Source organism: Magnolia sinica, chromosome 6, assembly GCF_029962835.1.
Source record: "Magnolia sinica isolate HGM2019 chromosome 6, MsV1, whole genome shotgun sequence".
Lineage (NCBI taxonomy): Eukaryota > Viridiplantae > Streptophyta > Magnoliopsida > Magnoliales > Magnoliaceae > Magnolia > Magnolia sinica.
Window position 1 is genome coordinate 53,244,187 of NC_080578.1, and position 17,119 is coordinate 53,261,305.

At 39.8% G+C, this 17,119-nt stretch overlaps 1 non-coding gene across 1 annotated transcript; it reads left to right on the forward strand.

The window, feature by feature from the left end:
• Positions 1-2,192: 2,192 nt before the first annotated feature.
• Positions 2,193-2,299, forward strand: LOC131250249 (small nucleolar RNA R71). The gene has a single exon (XR_009173175.1). It is a non-coding gene; the product is annotated as a small nucleolar RNA R71 (small nucleolar RNA).
• The last annotated feature ends 14,820 nt before the right edge of the window (positions 2,300-17,119 follow it).

Genomic DNA, 17,119 nt, shown 5'->3' on the forward strand with positions numbered 1-17,119 from the left:
GAGAGGAGGTACTTCAGAATAAGGGTTCTCTCAATCTGTGACAACTACTGAGATATTGTCTTGCGAGGCATCCACTATTTCTTGTATCATGGGATCATTTGAATCTACAGAGTGTGCCAAGAAATCATCCGAAGAGTCAAAATATTCAATTGAAAGGAGTTCATTCATCCTATCGAGATCTTTGATGATATGTCCAATAACTCTTTTATCTTCTTCGAGAGTATAAATGATCATACTATCTTATTTGTTCTTAAGGTGGGATGAAATCACCACTGAGTGTGTCTCTTCTTGATCTAAATAGGCATATTCACTAATTAGAAGGTAAAGGTTTTAGTTCAAGCTTTGGTGCTTTGAGGTTAGACGGTAGAGACATTGCATCGGTTTGGGGTAACACTTCAAATTATGGCCTTCATCAGTTAACTTCAAGTACCGACACAGTATCAAACATGCACCCATCTCCCTAATTATGTCATCATTAAAATCATAGGAGTGGGCCAAGCACATCTCTAGAGTGTCAGAGGATAAGGTCAGAGGTGTCCTATCTTCCACGAAAGAGTCAATCATGTTAATGTCTTAGAAATTATCATCATCCTCTAACCGTCTGCCTGTATTGAAAAATATGTTTGACTCCAATGTTATATTCTCGAAAGACATAGTCATGACACCATTCCTGCAATTGATAATTGCTTTGAAGTGGCAAGGAATGAGGGACTAAGAATGACGGGAATCTGAGTGCTCATGTTACTGATGGGTTCGGTATCCGGGATGATAAAATTTACAGGGTAGTAAAATTTATCGACCTGGACCAACACATCTTCAATTATCCCTCTTAGTACACAAACAGAGCGATCAGTAAGTTATAGTGTAATTAGGGTGGGTTTTAATTCACCCAAAACTAACTGTTTGTATACCGAGTAGGGAATCAGATTGATATTCACTCCTAAGTCAAGAAGTGCGTGATCAATTCGATAGTCTCCGATTACACATGATATGGTTGGGCTACTGGGGTCTTTGAATTTCTGCGGCACATCTTGCTTTAGGATGACACTCACTTTCTCAGTCAAGAAGATTTTCTTTTGAATATTCTGCCATCTTTTGGTCGTGCACAAGTCCTTTAGAAATTTGGCATATGAAGGTATTTGTTTTACAGCATCAAGTAAAGAAATGTTGACCTTCACTTGTTTCAACACCTCTAAAATATCCTGAGAGTTAGAGAGAAGTTTTGGTGCAATTAAATATTAGGGGAATGGAACAATCAGCTTCCCTTGAGGTTTTAGTTCTAATTCATGTGGAGCAATACTAGGTCTATCATCGTTGTCCTCTTTTGGATCCTAAAACTTTTCAGCCCTAACCGGAATGGTTTTGTCAATGATCTTCCAACTCCTAAGAGTGGTGATGGATTTAGATTGTTTCATCTGATTTGAAGAGATAGGGTCACTTATTTCATATTGTGATTTAGGATTGGGGAGAGGTTGAGCATGAAGCATCCCCTTTCTCACAATTGCTAATTGTGACTCCATCCTTTGGGCAGACGACACAAGCGTTCTAATTGCTGATCTGATTTCTTAGATTGCTTGTGTCATATTCTAATTAAGTAGCTCTTGATCTTGAATGTGTTTTAGAACAGGATCCTCTTGAGGTTTCACTTGATTTGGAATTTGATTAAAGAAACCTTGAGGAGTCGTAGTTTGTTCATTCCTCCAACCAAAGTTTGGATGATTTCTCCAACTAGGATTGTATGTGTTAGAGGTGGGTCCATTGAAAGGCCTTTGGTAATTATTTACAACATTGGATTGCTCAGTCAATACCTCTTGAAAGGCAGATATAGTTGGACAATTTTCAGTTGTGTGACTGTTACAACCACAAATACCGTAAACAACTTCCTTACCCTTGTCCTTCCTTGATTCCATGCCTCGAATTTCTTTATGAGATTAGCCACTTTTGAATTGATATCATCATCTTATTTTAAAAGGTATATTCTTCCCATTTCCTTTGATTGAGTGGGCCTAGAAGTGGTATTTGATTTTGGGTATGTGTCTCATGCTTGTGTGTTTTCAGCAGGTCTATCCAAGTAATCCCACAGATCATCGACATTTTTATTCATAAATTCTCCATTGCACATTGTCTCGACCAATTGGCACATGGAAGATGTCAGTCCATCATAGAAAAAGTGTGTAATGCGCCACATTTCAAATCCATGTTGTGGGCATAAGCTAACAAGATCCTTGAACTGCTCCCAACATTGGAAGAATGTTTCATCCTCCTTTTGGGCGAAGTTCATGATTGACTTTCTAAGGGTGTTCATTTTGTAATATGAAAAAAATTCTTTATGAACTCCCTTGTCATCTCACTCCATGTGCCAATAGATCAGGGAAGTAGTGAATGTAACCACTTCTTAGCTTTCTCTTTCAAAGAAAAGGGGAAGAGTTTCAGCCTGACCGTGTCCTCAGACACGTTAGGAAAGTATAAAGTGGCTATGATTTCATCAAACTCTTTCAAGTGTAGATACAGATTTTCAGATTCAAGCCCATGAAACTTTGGAAGGATTTAGATCACCCCTAGCTTAATATTCATGTGTCCCGTATTTTCTAAATAAACCATGCATGAGGACATACTCACCCTCGCCTGTTGTAAATAATCTCATAAAGTACGAGGCGGGTGTGCTTGATACACCTCAGTCTCGTCCTGGATGTCCTCCACCCTATGTTGGGGTAGAAGAGGTTGATTTGCGGCCATAACCTCAGTTAACTCTGAGGATCTCAAGTGGTGTCTAATCATGCGATCTCAAGTGGTGTCTAATCCTACGATGGATAGATAACTCCTCAACCAATCCTCCTTGAGACGTAGAATGTTATCACGAACCCACTTGGGCATGAAACACACGCAGCCCTCAATTCAAATTCTAAACTTATACCTAAAAGAAAGGAAGAAATACAAATCTAGAAAATAAGAGAAAAGAGTTGGAAGGAAGTTACCAAATTAGAAGTCCTAAATTAAGAACCTGCAAAACAAGACAAACCAAGTTAGTTTCTACAGATAAAAAGTTTAGAAATAGCAGGAGATCCTATAATAAAAAGTAAACTAATTTCTAAAAAAGGAAAATAGAAAGTTTTTAAAAACAAATTAGGAAAATTCTAAAACTAAAATAGAAAGAAAGTTAGTTTCTAAATTAGAAGAAATCCTAGAATTAGGAAGTTTCTAAAGATAAAACCTAATTTAAAATAGAAAACAGAAAGACTAGAAAATTAGAAAGATATTACCAATTTAGAATATATATGTCAAGGTCCTACAAGACAGGAAAACAGGTTAGTTTCTAGAATTCAAAAAAATCTAAACCTAAAGAAAGAAAATCCTAATCTTAACCTAATTCTAAAACTAATCAATTTTAGAAAAACATAACCATCAATCCCTGACAATGGCGCCAAAAACTTGTTCACTCCCTAAGTATAGGGTTGTGATGTAGTAATAAACTCGGTGAGACTGAGGTCGAATCCTAAGTAACTGAAACCTGTACGTAGTTTGAAACTAAGTAAAACTAGAACTAGATTAAGATGAAATCTAAATCGTATATAATTGAGGGCATAATGATGGAATACTTATCTAAACTTAAAGAATTCAGAGGAAGAAAACTAGGGTGCCAAGGATCCACTTGTAGTAATTGGGAAGTTACCTTGTATTGATTCAGGGACACAACTGGAATCAGAGTCCTATCTTATCCAGTTAGTAAGAAGAGACTTTTTAGATCTCTGAACTTCTCATGGATCTAATCATCCAAGGATTTGAATGGTGAAGATTTAGAAGTGATTTCGTCACCAAACCATGCCCAAGAGACAAGGCAGACAACAACAATATACCAAACACACAACCAATCATAAGAGAATTGAGAATATTAAGAGGATTCCATCACCCAACCATGCCCATGAGACGATGATGAACAACGGGACTGCCTAATTTTACAATCTCAAAACATGAAAAGAAAATATTCAAAGCAATCGCAAATCCATTGTAATTTGAGTCACAACAAACCATTAAATACTAAAAATATTCCTTAATAATCAAACTAGAATCCATAAGGTTCAACAAGACATGAATAAAAAAAGCAACCATCCTAATCACGCTACAAGCTTCACCTCTTAGCCCTAGCTAAGAGGTTTAGCTCATCACGGACATGATGAAACTAAAGGCTCTTAAAACACAAAGGAAGAGGAAAGAAAACTAAAGATGAAGGAAAGAGAAAACTCCACGCAGGATGGAGTTTAGCCATCTCCACCTTGCCTCCACAGCTGCCTCCATGGCTGTATGTCTCTCTGATCCGCTCTTTTTTCTCTTTTTCTTTCTTTTATAGGCAAAAAGGATGTCGGCTGGGAGAGCGTAAGTTCCTTATGCACGTTGCTGCGTATTGCTCTGTTTCTGTGTAAACCTACTTGCGTTTGATCAGAATCTGGGACAAAAGATTTTCCTTCTTTCTCGATCTGACTTCTTGGATAGAGTCAATACCCCCTTCTGGATCTTATGGATGGTTCAGATCTTGCATCTGATCACATCCAAGGTCGCACAATGGCCAGTAAAAATTGGACGGCGTCCGGACGTTTCCATGCGCACGAACCTACGATGGGATGCTCGGTGGGCCCCGCAATGCTATTTTTTGAGAAATTCAACCCGTTCATTGGATTCTTAGCGAAAAACCAGTCAAGAAGGAGTGGTTTTAATCAGGTTTTGGTGCAGTCCATTGTATTAAACCAACTCACCGTTCATCCTCCATTCTTCGACGATCCACATGCATACACATGTATGGGACCAAAAGGCCACCTAGGCGAGGGTCACACCTAGCCCAGAGACATAATGGACGGTCCAGATTAGTGAAATGTGAGACGGGTGGGGTCCACAAGTGAAAACCAACGGTCGGTTGCAAGGACGTTGGGCGTTTCTAGTTTTCTTTAAAGAAAGCGAAATTGACCGTATTGGCCTCGAAGTTTAGGTCAATTACCTCGATCTCTACGACACTCCATATATTCCCTAAAGGGCCTTCTAATAGCTTTTGGAGTTTATTTCGGATGAAAATGCCCCTGACCTTGGTTCAGTAGTTGCACGGTTTTCTAACGACTAAGAAATTACATAGTATTTAATGCTAGTAAAGTGATGTGTACGGAACCCTTTTTGCGCGTGGGCAAGGACTAAACTCGTGGGGCCCATATTGATGTACGTGTATAATCCATGTCGTCCATCCTTTTTACCGTGTCATTTTGGGGCCAGGGCCCAAATATCAGCCTGATCTAGAGCTCGCGTGGGTCACATAATAGAAAATAATGGTGACAATAGAACCCATTGTTAAAACTTTTCAGGCTCATAGTGATGTTTGTTAGAAGTGGACATTGCCCAAGTCAGGACTTTTTGGGCCCACGCCAAGCTGGCCGACAGGGTGGACGGAACGGATCTCCCCATTGTTGGCCTCGGGCTATTATACCAATGGCTATTCTTTCATTTGGTAGTAAAGGAAGTGAATATGTAACAATCGCGACCCATATAACATAGGAACCGCGACCCATATAACATTATAACTACGACCCATGACAACCACGACCCATATAACATGAGAACTACGACCCTTACTACATTACAATCATGACCGTTGCCACATTACAACCACAACCCAGGTATGAGTCGTGGTTGTTATTTGGGTCGTGGTTTTCATGAGGAAAGGGCTATATGGTTGTCATGAGGTAAGGGTGTGGTTGTCATGCTATGCGGGTTGTAGTTTTCATTTTATAGGCCTTGGCAAGGACCAACTAGTGGGGCCTATATTGATGTATGTGAATAATCTATGCCGCCCATCCTTTTTGTCGTGTCAACCATGACCCTTACCTCATGACAACCACGACCGTTACCTCATGACAACCACGACCCATTGAACACGACAACCACGACCCATATATAATGACAACCATGACCCATGGAAACGACGACCTATTACAACCACGACCATATCACATGAGAACCACAACCCCATATTGCATGACAACTACGATCCATGACAACCACGACCCATCGGATTTCTCATTGATGACTAGGGGCGTACCATTTCTGTCATTGAGCTATAGAGTTAAATAACAGTTCTCTTCAACGGCACCCAGCGACGACTCATTACAACCATGACCCATATAATATGACAACCAAGACCCATATAACATGACAGCTACGACCTTTATGTCATGACAATCACGACCCATATAGCTTGTATTTCCTGCTCCTACAGTCTATCAATAGTCATATCATATTTGAAAAACGTCAGACTAGCTTTGGTACAGAAGGGTAAGGGTCGTGGTTTCCATGAGGTAAGGGTCGTGGATAAAAATCTAACGTCGAACACACCACAGGATATCTTTGGCTCTCATATTATATGGGTCGTGGTTCTCGTATTATATGGGTCGTGGTTCTTATGTTAAATGGACTGTGGCTTCATGTGATATGGATCGTAGTTCACATTTCCTGCTCCCAAATTGTAAGACAACCACAACCCATACCTCATGACAACCACGACCCATATAACATGATAACCACGACCCATATAATATAAAAACCACGACCCATACAACATAACAACTACGACCTACCACCATGTATGTGTTTCATCCATGCCGCCCATCCTTCTTGCTATGTCATTTTAGGGCTAGGGCCTAAATATTAGCTCGATCCAGTGCTCATGTAGCTCACATAATAAAAAATTTAATGGTGATTGTTGAAAGTTTCTAGGCTTACTATGATGTTTGTTAGAAGTAGACATTGCCCAAGATAGGACTTTTTGGTCCCATGCCGAGCTGGCCGACAAGGTGGATGGATCGGATCACCCCATTGTGGGCCTTAAGCTATAGTACCAATGGTTTGGTAGAAAAGGAAGTGAACACGTTGTAAACCGCGAACCATGCAACATGAAAACCATGACCCATATAACATGGCAACTACAACCCATGCAAACCATGACCCAAATGGGCCGCAGTTTTACGGATCATAGTTTTCATGTTATATGGTCTTAGTTGTCCTGTTATATAGCTCTCAGTTGTATGGATTGCAGTTGTCTTATTATATGGGTTATGGAAATCCTGTTATATAGGTCTCAGTTGTATGGATTACAGTTGTCTTATTATATGGTTTATGGAAATCCTGTTATATGGGTCGCGGTTGTAGTTTTCCTGTTATTTGGGTCGTTGTTGTCTTGTTATATGGTGCGCAGTTGTATGAATCACAATTGTCCTGTTTTATGGGTTGCAATTATCCTGTTATATGGGTCACGGTCGTGGTTGTCCTGTTATATGGGTCACAGCTACATGGATCGCAGTTGTCATGTTATATAGGTTGCAGTTATCCTTTTATATGGGTCACAGTCGCAGTTGTCCTATTATTTGGGTTGCAATTGTCCTGTTATATGGGTCGTAATTATATAGATGGCAATTGTCATGTTATATGGGTCGCAGTTATCCTGTTATATGGGTCGCAGTCGCAGTTGTCCTATTATTTGGGTCGCAGTTGTCCTGTTATATGGGTTGTAGTTGTATGGATCAAAGTTGTCATGTTATATGGGTCACAGTTGTCCTATTATGTGGTCGTAGTTGTCATTGGCAGTGTTTATTCAATCACCATTGTTTTCCTATGATGTGGTTCACTTGAGATTTATATCCCTTTCATTTTTGGTATAAAACTCTAAAATAATATGTAAAAATGGATAAACGGAATAGATGTAACACATACATCATATGGGCCTACATAGCACCGACCTTCAGCCAGAGGGCTGGTAGCAACGGGAGTAGCCAATCTGCTTCCCGTATACAAAGGCGGACTAGTGTACCTCACATCAGCTATATAGCTACTGTATTGACGTAAGTTATGTGGGTCTGATCATGAGGTATATGTTATATCCAAACTGTCCATCTATTTAGCGAGATCGTCTTAAGGCTTGATATAAAAAATAAGACATATCTAACTATCAAGTGTACCACACTGCAAAAAGCAGTGGGAGATTGAACATCTACCATCCAAACCCTTTTTGGGGTCACAGAAGTTTTGGATTAATATGAAATTTGTTTTTCCTCTTCATTCAGGTTATTGTGACGTTGTGAATAGATTTGATGGAAAATAAATGTTATGGTGGGCCCTACGAATTGTTTAACGGTGAATACCATTATCTATGCTGCTATTTGTGGTGTGGTACAGATGATCTTTTGATATTATTCATTTTTTGGATAATGGTCAAAATTAATTTCTAAAATTCGATGAACTGTGCAGATATAATAAATAAATTATTGTAGGGCCATGTAACTTTGATCTTCTTTGAATCGTTCGTAGAACTCGGAGCTCAAGGAGCGTTAATGCTCGTCCTCGCACGACACGTACCCGTAGGAGTCCTGCATGACACGTACCTACTATAGCTATATACATCTGGTGTGTGGCCCATCTTGACACGTACCTACACGTACCTGTAGAAGTCCTACACGACACGTACCTACTACAACTATATATTTGGTGTGTGGCCCATCTTGACGCGTACCTACAACAGTGGAAATCGGATTGCGTACTGAGTTACTCAGTACGCTCTTATCGTACTGAGTAAACTCAGTTGGGCCCACCGCGAATGCATGTGGTTTATCCACGTCGTCCATTCATTTTTCCAGATCATTTTATGGGTTCAACCCAACATTGATGCATATACAAAGCTCAAGTGGGCCATACCACTGGAAAAAGTGGAAGTATTGATTTCAACTGTTGAAAATTTTCTAAGGCCCCCAGTGATGTTTATTTGTTATCCTACCTATTCATAAGATCAGAAGGACATAGATGAAGGGAAAACACAAATATCAGCTTGATCTAAAACCTCTATTGTCCCCAAGAATTTTTCAACGGTAGATGTTCAATTCACACAGTTTTCGGTGGTGTGGTCAATTTGAGGATTGAATATACTCCATTTTTGAGATAAAGCCCTAAGATTATGTGTTAAAAGAGATGGAAGGAGTGGATACAATGCATGAATGACACAGGGGCCCACGGAGTTTACTCAGTACGCTTACCGTACTAAGTTCCACAGCGGTAGCCAAATTGCTACTGAACTAACGTCGCCAAGCTCTGTGGACCCCACCATGATGCATGTGTTGTATCCATATGGTCCAACCATTTGTAGAGATCATTTTATGGCATTAAAAAGAGAATGAGATAGATCTAAAGTTCAAGTGTACCCCACCATAGAAAATAGTGGGGACAGTGACATCCACTGTTCAAAACTTCTTAGGGCCACAGCAGTTTCTGATCAAACTAATATTTTTATTTTCACTTCTTCTATCTCTGTGTTAACTTATTAATAGGTCAAATCTCAAAAATACATCACAGTGGGCCCTATAAATGTTTCAACGGTAGGAATTTCCCTAACTATATTTTCCTTTAGTACACCCCACGTGAGGTTTGGTTACCATTCATTTTTGACATGGTGTCCTGAAATGAACTCACAAAATGAATGGAAGGGGAGGATTTCTCACAAACATCACAGTGGACCCCACCTGGGTTCCCAGTGCAAGAACTTCCTGCTAAAGGCTTCTGCAGTAAATCCATCGTCCAGAGGACGGGAATGGGAAGTGGATTGGCTGGTGTATTTACATCAGCAAGTTATGTGGGTCCCATAATGTATTTGTTATATCCAAACCGTCCATCCATTTTATAAGCTCATCATAAGATTTGAGCTGAAAAATATGTCAGATCTAAAGATAAACTGGACCACATCATAGAAGTGTTGGATCAAGCTTACATTTAGTTTTTCCCTTCATCCATGTCCCTGTGATCATATAAACAGGTTTCAACATTGGAAATCATTATTCCAACTGTTTCCTATTGTAATGTCCACTTGATCTTTGGGTATGATTAAATTTTGGGTTCAACCGCTAAAATAAGATGGAAAAACGGATGGTGGTGTGGATAGACCACATACATTTACGATGGTACACTAGCCAATTTACTTCTGACGTGGATTAAAAGTTACTCAACTTATGTGTAGTTGTAGGAGTCTTCGAGGAGTTCAGATTTTTGAGACCAAAGGCTATTTTAGTAAGTCACGTTACTTGACTTATGCATCCCAATATATGTAGAGATGAATGGTCTTACTAGGCCCATTGTGATGTATATATTTTATCCATGCTATCCATTCATTTTGAAAAATCATTTTAAGGAATGAGCCAAAAAATGAGGTATATCAAAGGCTCATGTGGACCACACCATAGAAAGCAGTGAAATTGAAAACCTTTTGGGGCATGACAACCACGACCTATATCAACCACGACCTACATGACAACCACAACTCATATAACATGATAACTACGACCCGTGACAACCATGACCCATATAACATGACAACTATGACCTACAACCATGACCTATATAACCTAGCAACTATGACCCATGACAACCACGACTCATATAACATGACAACCCCGACCCATAAAACTTCACAAGCATGACCCATATAATATGACAACCTCGACCCTTGCTACATAACAGCCATGATCCATTCGAAGGGTCGTGGTTCACATGCACAATGGATCTTGGTTTCCATGCACAAAGGGTCGTGGTTGATATTTGACCCTACCCCTAAAATGACACAACAAAAAGGATGGGCAGCATGGATTATTCACATACATCAATGTGGGCCCATTTGGGTCATGGTTTACATGGGTCATAGTTGCCATGTTTTATGGGTCATGGTTGCCATGTTGCATGGTTCGCGGTTTGCAATGTGTTCACTTCATTTTCTACCATACCAATACTTCATTTTCTACCAAACCATTGGTACCATAGCTTAAGGCCCACAATGGGGTGATTTGATCCATCCACCTTGTCGGCTAGCTCGTTGTGGGTCCAAAAAGTCTTGACTTGGGCATTATTCACTTCTAACAAGCATCGCGTGAGAACCATGACCTATATAACATGATAACTACGACCCACGATAACCACGACCCATATAACATGACAACCACGACCCATATAACATGACAACCACGACCCATAACAACTACTACCCTTACTATAATACAATCACAACCCATATAACATGACAACAGCGACCCATATAACATGATAACTATAATCCATGACAACTACGACCCATGAAAATCACGATCCATGAGAACCACGACCCTTACCACATTACAACCACGACCCATATAACATGACAACTACGACCCATGGCAACCATGACCCGGATGACAACCACGACCCCTATAATATGACAACTATGACTCATATAACATGACAAAAAGGATGGGGCATATGAGCTCCGGATCAGGCTGATATTTGGAACCTAGCCTTAAAATGACACGACAAAAAGGATGGGCAACATAGATTATTCACATACATCAATGTAGGCCCCACTATTTGGTCCTGACAGCCACGACCTATATAACATGACAACTACAACCCATGACAATCACGACCCATATAACATGACAACCACGACCCATATAACTTAGCAACTACAACCCATGACAACCACAACCCATATAACTTCATAACAACGGCCCATATAATATGACAACCTCGACCCTTGCTACATGACAACCATGATCCATATAAAAGGTCGTGGTTCACGTGTACAGTGGATCGTGGTTTTTATCCATAAAAGGTCGTGGTTGATATTTAATGCTACCCCTAAAATGACCCAACAAAAAAGGATGGGCGGCATAGATTATACACATACATCAATGTGGGCTCATATGGGTCATTGTTTGCATGGGTCGTAGTTGTTATATTATATGGGTCGTGGTTGTCATGTTGCATGGATCGTGGTATCCACGTGTTCACTTCATCTTCTACCAAACCATTGGTATCATAGCTTAAGGCCCACAATGGGGTGATTCGATCCATCTACCTTGTCAGCCAGCTCATCATGGGCTTGAAAAATCCTGACATGGGGTGATCCAATCCATCCACTTAGCCCTAAAATGACACGATAAAAAGGATGGGCAGTATGGATTATTCACATACATCAATGTAGGCCCCACTTGATGGTCCTTGCCAAGGCCTATAAAATGAAGATTTCAACTCGTATAGCATAACAACCACGAACCTTACCTCATGACAACCATGACCCTAGCCAGGTTGTGGTTGTAATGTGGTAAGGTTCATGGTTGTAATGTGGTAAGGGTCGTAATTACCATGGGTCGTAGTTGTCAAGAGTTGTAGTTATCATGTTATATGAGTCGTGGTTCGCATGTTATATGGGTTGCACTTGTTACTTGTTCACGTCCTTTACTACCAAATGAAAGGATAGCCATTGATACAATAGCCTAAGGCCCACAATGGGGATATCCATTTCGTCCACCTTGTCGGCCTACTCGGTGTGGGCCTAAAAAAGTCCTGACTTGGGCAGTGTCCTCTTCTAACAAACATCACAGTGAGTGAGCCTGGAAAGTTTCAACAGTGGGTTCCATTGTCCCCATTGTTTTCTATTATGTGGCCCACACGAGCTCTTGATCAGGCTGATATTTGGGCCCTAGCCGTTAAAATGACACGGCAAAAAGGATGGGCGACATGGATTATACACATACATCAATGTGGGCCCCACGAGCTTGGTCCTTGCCTGCACAAAAAAGGGGTTCCGTATGCATTACTTTCTTGGCATTAAATACAACATAACTTCTTCTTCCCTAGAAAACAGTACAACTACTGAAACAAGGATAAGGGCATTTTAGTCCAAGTAATTTTCAAAAGCATGTTAGAAGGCCCTTTAAGGAATATATGGATTTTCGTAACGTTCGAGGTAATTTGCCCAAACTTCGAGGTGAGTACGGTCAATTTCCCTAAAAGAAATCACGGGTCAAAGACCCTTTGACCAAGAACTCGATCCAGTGCACAGTGGTCGTGTACATGTTATGCACATGCATCGCATGTGTGGGTCCCATGGTGATGTATTCGAGAAATCCAATCCATTCAACCATTTTGTCACCCCATTTAAGGGGTTGAAACCAAATTTTAAGTATATCCAGATATCAGGTGGGTTCCAAATCAGGATTTTAGGGGCTGATCTGTCCGTTGGGCCACTTCCACAAGGATCCAATGGCTAAAATTTGATGTGTACGGTTAATTTATGGTCCTCAAGCCATATGTGAAGTTTCGAGCTAAGCGGATGATGAGAACCCTGTAATCTTACATTCTAGATGACTTTTCAGTCCTCTTTAGTGTGACAAACAATATGATTTTCTTGAATCTCGGCTGTATAAAATCATCGATCTCGGTCCCCTGGAGACTTTCCCTTACCTCGGTGATTCTTGAGCATTAAATGCATGCTTTTAGCACCCTTTTTCAGTATAAGCTCCTAAATTCATCTGACAGCACAAACACGATTAAAATATGGCATTAAACAATATTATGTTCATAAAATTATGCAATAACTAGGGTCTAATATGTAATATTTCACCCTCAACACACCTTTCGTCGAAATACTCGATTCGGACGCTGTTCAAACACTACGTTCCTGAAAACAGAATGTTGGGCACCTAAACAATGAAATAGGTTAGCTATTTCGTCGATTACTCTATTTGGATCGCTAAATCAAGATTAGGGTTAAGATTTCTTACCCAAATTGTAACCGAAGGCGATTGTGTAGCGAGGTGAGAAGGTGAATCCATAGCGTGGAGTCGTGAGAAAGAATCCCAGCAGCGATCTCCCTGTTTCTCCCTTCTCTCCTTACTCTTTTCTCTTCTTTTCTCTCTTCTCTCTCCTAAGGTTAGAGAATTTCGTATGGAATGGAAGAGGGGTAGTTTCAAGGCTATATATAGGCTCAGAACTGATGCAAATGGCCCTAGGGCCATGGTATACTTGGTTTTTATCCAAAGGGCAAATGTTTTTGACAAACAGGGCCAATAAGAAGGTGCACAACTCACATACGTCATAGGGTAAGCTCTCTGACAATGGATCTATGCCATGATGTGAATTTTGGTGCAGTCAGATTAGCTGATCGACCGTGGAGGACCCGTGTCAGATCAACGGTTGTACTTACTCGATCGGGGCCACAAGTATACGGATACGTACAAGAAAATTTCCTTTCCCCATGGGTGAAGTTTGGTTGGAAACAGACAGTCCAAAATCCTCAATTTCGTGCATGAGCGAATGGCCCAATTCACTTAATTTATAATATATTTTTTAAAGATATTCACGTTTCTCACACACGTTACTTAAGGCTCAAGTTGTGCATTTCTGGATACTATCTAGGCTTGACAATCTTTGCTTGATTCCCGCGATGGTTGTCAAGCCCAATAGGACGGACATAATCCTATAGTTTCGCGATCATCGGACCTTCGACGTGCGGTCTAGGTCCGATACGGAGTTTCAATGTACTCCTGAGAGCGATATGCTCTTGGAATTTTCTCCTAAGTTTTTAAGGGACGTTGAGTCAATGATATTAATAATTTTGGGTCTTGCCATTTGTGGAAACGGTGGTTTGAGTTAAATCCACTAATTATGTAGTTTATTACTTAACTAAATTCCGCCTTAATTATGATAGAATAAGGTCCTATGATAGTTATATGTCCTTTTTTTGGCAATTTTAGTTAATATATTATTTTAATTATTCCACTACTTTATTTTCACTAAATTTCATTAAATTTCGTCTTCTAGAAAATTTCTAAAAATTCTGGAAGTAGCAGCTGTCTGAACTAATAATTTTTGGACAGTTGTCACATCAACCTACATTTAACTATATTAAAATTTTTTATTTTATTTTTCATTTATTTTTATATGAAACTAGACTTATCAAGCTTCAATTTAAATTTTGAATTACCTAAATCGGTGTTATATTGAGGGAGATATGACTTATTGAAGTCGGTCAAAAAATGTAAAAAATTGCAACAAGGGTCCACCGAAATATGCTGCACCGGCGGCACGCCACCGACTGGGCGGTGGCGCCACGCCCCACTGTACTGTTTGGTGGTGGTTTTTCCATGTGACTTTTGAAACGAGTGTATCTTTTAAACCGGAATGAGTTATTCGACGTGCAATATATGATTTTGGGGTAGGAGAAACTGCTTTATCTAAATAGCCTATTTATTTCATAAGATTCCATAATGTTAATGGTTAAAAATCTATTTTATTTATATATTTAATATTTGTAGTAAATTTTAGTTTAAGTATTGTCCTTCATTATTTAAACTTTAGGATTAGTATTTAATATGAAAATACAAAGAAAAATTTGAAGAACAAGGTGGTAAAAGGTGATATCTTTAAAGGAAATGGGTTGAAAGGGGATTTGAAGCTTTAGGATTGAGTTTTGAGAAGTCGATAAGGTGTTATGATAGACTCATTGCCCAAGGACGTCTAACTCTAAGTTGGCAAAAATTTGAGACGTTACACACAGTCATATATATCATGAACTATGATTTGCATCTTATTTATCTTTCAAATAATTTTATAACTGGATTCTCTATTTGGCTTGGAAGCCATTAGAGTTACTCTGAAGAAATCTTGATGCATGCATATTTACTCAGGATAAGATTGATAGGATTTTGAATAACCATAAAATATTAAAAAGTCCTATTCACCCCCTCTAGGACATATTGGCATATTCTTACATTAACTAAAGCGGTCATTACCGCAATTTCAGAGTTTATATATTCAGCATCAATGTTATCTATCATTAGCATGGTTCAAATTACATCCTATATGTTTCTTGAATTTTACATTTATTAATCTAAACCTTCCAACTGAAACCAAATGGTTGGGGCATTTCTGCCAACATAAACTTTGCTTGTCTCGAGTACTTCTTGAAACAAACTAAATATTAGTTTGGGGGCAGAGATGCTAAAACAACATCCTGGCAATTGGGGTTTCAGTTTTCACAAAAGCAATTCATGGAGACTTAACCAGAAGATGATTTTGCGGCTACTTCCAACACTTGTTAATATATACAGATCAAAGTAGATCCCACGGCTGTGATACACTAAATTCCTGAGACACTTGCGTGTGGCAGCCTCAGAGCCAGCTGCAGATGAAACCACACCAAGGCTTGTGATTGACTCGATTAAACCCCCATACAAAATGCATTTTAAGATATCGCATTCACGAGTTCTAGCTCCATCTAACTTCTGTTCACCGATTTCATGCTGCAAATCTGGCGAGACTCCTGATGCTGGTAGTAAACCAACATTTGGAATTCACTCAGATGGCAATGGTAGTTTCGGATGATCCCCTGCAACAGGATCAGTGACTATTGTAATCTTCTCATCTGGGGATGGATTTTGATTGCTTTTAGATGATGGTTCAACGGTGCCTGCAACAAAAGATGTCATCTTACAATTTTAATATGTCACAGAATTCAACTTGTTTTCCGAATACAGATCCTCTGTTTGTGTCAAGCAGCAAAATTGTGATTGTTGCAATCTAATTGGACTGTATGATTGTGTAATCCACTCAATAATGCATCGCTGACTGAGATAGACCAATCACTTACACAGCAAAGGAGGAAAAAAGCAAGAAAGTCGTGTTGGTAAGATGTGTTGCCTCCAAAATAAATAAATAAAGAAAAGAAAAAAGAAAAAAGGAAAGCCCAAAAATCAGCCTGATCCAAAACTCAAATGAGCCATAGAACAGGGAACACCCACTGTTGATTAGCATGGGTCCCACCGTGTTGTGTATACATAATCAAGGGGGTTCAAACCCTTCATGCAGTTGAGATGAAGGGTTACATCAAGATTCAGGCTATGTTGTGAATTCATGTGAGACCCAGTGAAATTTAAAGGCAGGCATTCCATGCCAGCTCGTTCCCATTGTTGTGGACCACCTTAAGTTTTGGATTGGCCTGACTTTCGGCTGCAAGTGGTTTTCTGAGGTGTTGTTACCAGCGCAAGTTTATGATGGTGCCTGTACCACTGAAGCACGATCCAAAATCGAACGGTTTAATGAGATTGACTGATCTAATTTCCCACTTTGGGTTCTCCCATGTCTACTAATACATAAGATACACGTGGTAGAGTAATGTATCTTAGAGTCCGCCCTACTACTTGCTTGGAAGCTGCTTCTGTATGCGCTTTAGTGGGAGTATGGCCGTTCGGGTTTGGCTTCAGGTCTGGTTGAAGTGGCTGCAAGAGGCCGGGGCTGC